A 4,075-nucleotide genomic window follows, 5' to 3' on the forward strand; every position below is an offset into this window, starting at 1 on the left:
AAAGATGTGCAGCATCAGCAATCATTCAGTATAGTTCAGTTGCTCAGTTGTGTCTGACTCTTTATGACCCCGTGAATCGCAGCACGCCATGCCTCCCTGTCCATCACCAACTCCCGGAGTTCACTCAGACTCACATCCATCAAGTCAGTGATGCCATCCAGCCATCTCATCCTCTGTTGTTCCCTTTTCCTTCTGCCACCAATCCCCCTCACCATCAGAGTCTTCTCCAATGAGTCAACTCTGGGCATGAAGTGGCCAAGGTACTGGAGTTTCAACTTCAACATCAGTCCTTCCAATGAACACCCAGGACTGATCTCCTTTAGAATGGACTGGTTGGATCTCCTTGCAGTCCAAGGGACTCTCAAGAGTCTTCTCCAACACCACAGTTCAAAAGCATCAATTCTTAGCACTCAGCTTTCTTCACAGTCCAACTCTCACATCCATACATGACCACTGGAAAAATAGCCTTGACTAGACGGACCTTTGTCAGCAAAGTAATGTCTCTGTTTTTGAATATGCTATCTAGGTTGGTCATAACTTTTCTTCCAAGGAGTAAGAGTCTTTTAATTTCATGGCTGCAGTCACCATCTGCAGTGATTTTGGAACCCCCCAAAATAAAGTCTGACACTGTTTCCACTGTTTCCCCATATACTTCCCATGAAGTGATGGGACCAGATGCCATGATCTTCATTTTCTGAATGTTGAGCTTTAAGCCAACTTTTTCACTCTCCTCTTTCACTTTCATCAAGAGGCTTTTTAGTTCCTCTTCACTTTCTGCCATAAGGGTGGTGTTATCTGCATATCTGAGATTATTGATATTTCTCCCAGCAATCTTGATTCCAGTTTGTCCTTCTTCTAGCCCAGTGTTTCTCATGATGTACTCTGCATATAAGTTAAATAAACAGGGTGACAATATACAGCCTTGATGTACTCCTTTTCCTATTTGGAACCAGTCTGTTGTTCCATGTCCAGTTCTAACTGTTGCTTCCTGACCTGTATATAGGTTTCTCAAGAGGCAGGTCAGGTGGTCTGGTATTCCCATCTCTTTCAGAATTTTCCAGTTTATTGTGATCCACACAGTCGAAGGCTTTGGTATAGTCATTAGGGAAATGCAAGTTAAAATCACGATGAAATATTATTTCATAGCCATAAAGATGGATATTATTTTTTTAAATTTTCTTGAACAGATTATACCAAGTTTTGGCAAGCATATGGATAGATTAGAATTCTGGTGCATTGCTGATGAGAGTATGAAATGATTCAGCCACTGTGGAAAACATTATGGCAGTTCCCAAATAATATAAACATAGATTTAGTGTATCATCCAGCAATCTCGCTTCTAGACATAAACCCAAAAGAACTGAAAGTAAGGACTTGAACACATATTTTTACATCTGTGTTCATAGCAGCACTATTCACAACAGCCAAAAAGGTAGAAACAACTCAAATGTCCATGGACAAATGAATGGATAAACAAAATGTGGTACATACATACATTGGAATAGTATTCTGCCTTAAAAAGAGATGGAATTCTGATAAATTAAATGCTACAACATGTAGGAAACTTGAAGACATATGCTAAGTGAAATAAGCAAGACATAAGAGGACAAATACAGTCAGATTCCACAATATGAGGTATAGAGTGAGCAAAAAAAAAATCATAGAGACAGAATGTAGAATGGGGGTTACCAGGAAGTGTGGGTAGGAATGGAGAGTTATTATTTGATGAATATAAAATTTCAGCTTGGGGTGATGAAAAAGTTCTGGACATGGATAATGGTGATGATCTCACAACAATGTGAATGTACTTGACACCACCAAACAGTACACTTTAGAATGGTTAAAATGAGAAATTTTACACTATTATGTATTTTACCCAATAAGAAAAGTACAGATTCCAGGTCAAAAACAAAACTGCATTACTTTGACTTCCTCCCTTTCTCTTATTTCTCAGTCAATCCATCAGCAAATTCTGGGGATTATACATTCAAAATATGTACTAATCCACCATTTCTTACCACCACCACTACCATCTTTGTCCATATAACCTTCCCCTTCCTCTAGGAAATCCATCCCTACCTGCCACACCAATCCCATGCCCATACCTCTGGAGGAGGACAGGGTTAGCAAACTCAGGTGAGGGGGAGGTGGACTTGCATAGTTAACACAGAGGAAGCCAAAACAACACACCCTTTCTCTCTGAAGATTTCCGGCCAGAAACAGGCCTTATGCATCGATAGAAATATAATTTACTTTAAATGAAGTTAAAAACTTTAACAATTACATAGGACCGGACAATTAATAATCCCATTCTTTGAACAAATGGTGAATGAAGGACTTCTAAAAGTATACATATGCCCATCATCGCAGCACTGTTTATAATAGCCAGGACATAGAAGCAACCTCAATGTCCACCAGCAGATGAATGGAGAAGAAAGCTGTGGTACATATACACAATGGAGTATTACTCAGCCATTAAAAAGAATGCATTTGAATCAATTCTAATGAGGTGGATGAAACTGGAGCCTATTATACAGAGTGAAGTAACCAGAAAGAAAAACACCAATACAGTATACTAACACATATACATGGAATTTAGAAAGATGGTAACGATAACCCTGTATGGGAGACAGCAAGAGACACAGATGTATAGAATAGTCTTTTAGACTCTGTGGGAAAGGGCAATGGTGGGATGATTTGGGAGAATGGCATTGAAACATGTATATTATCATATGTGAAATGAATTGCCGGTCCAGGTTCGATGCATGATACAGGATGCTCAGGACTGGCGCACTGGGATGACCCAGAGGGATGGGATGGGGAGGGAGGTAGGAGGGGGGTTCAGGATAGGGAACACGTGTACACCCGTGGCAGATTCATGTTGATGTATGGCAAAACCAATACAATATTGTAAAGTAGTTAGCCTCCAATTAAAATAAATAAAGTTATATTTAAAAAAGTAAAAATTATAAAATTATACATATGCCCAGAAACTTTGCATTACTGTTCTGAATTTCATACAAGGTCAAGGAAGAAATAACTTCATGAAGAGGTTTAAATGAACTTTCAGGAAGGAGGTAGATGGAAGAACGTAAATTACAAATAAAGAATTATTTTCTATAATATGCAAAGATAAATAACCCAACAGATAATTGAGATAAGTATATACATAGACACTGACAGTAAAGTAAACTCAAAGGACCAATATAAGTGAAAAGATGCTCAACCATATTAATGGTCATTGTTGCTGTTTAGTCCCTAAGTCTTGTCCAGCTGTTTTCCGACCCCAAGTACCCTACCCCACCAGGCTCCTCCTCTCCATGGGATTTCCCAGTCAAGAATACTGGAGTCAGTTGCCATTTCCTTCTCCCAGGATCTTCCAGACTAAGGGATTGATCTCACATCTCCAATATTGCCAAGAGGATTCCTTACCCCTGAGCCACCATCTAGTCAAGGTTATGGTTTTTCCAGTGGTCATGTATGGATGTTAGAGTTGGATGGTGAAGAAAGCTGAGTGCACAACAATTGATGCTTTTGAACTGTGGTGTTGAAAAAGACTCTTGAGAGTACCTTGGACTGAAAGGAGATCCAACCAGTCCATCCTAAAGGAGATCAGTCCTGGGTGTTCATTGGAAGGACTGATGTTGAAGCTGAAACTCCAATACTTTGGCCACCTCATGCGAAGAGCTGACTTATTTGAAAATACCCTGATGCTGGGGAAGATTGAGGGCAGGAGGAGAAGGGGATGACAGAGGACGAGATGGTTGGATGGCATCACTGACTCAATGGACACAAGTTGGGGTAAACTCCAGGAGTTGGTGATGGACAAGGAGGCCGGGCATGCTGCGGTTCATGGGGTTGCAAACAGTCGGACACAACTGAGTGACTGAACTGAACTGAATTGAACTGAGCCACCAGGGAAGCCCTTGTACTGATGGTCAAGATAACTCAAGGTAAAATAATAACCCTTTTGATAGTAAAGTATTTTAGACATCTAATCCAATCCCAAAGAAGGGCAATGGTAAAGAATGTTCAAACTACCACAGAATTGCACTCATTTCACATGCTACCAAGG

Source organism: Bison bison, unplaced genomic scaffold, assembly GCF_000754665.1.
Source record: "Bison bison bison isolate TAMUID 2011002044 unplaced genomic scaffold, Bison_UMD1.0 scf7180017864526, whole genome shotgun sequence".
Lineage (NCBI taxonomy): Eukaryota > Metazoa > Chordata > Mammalia > Artiodactyla > Bovidae > Bison > Bison bison.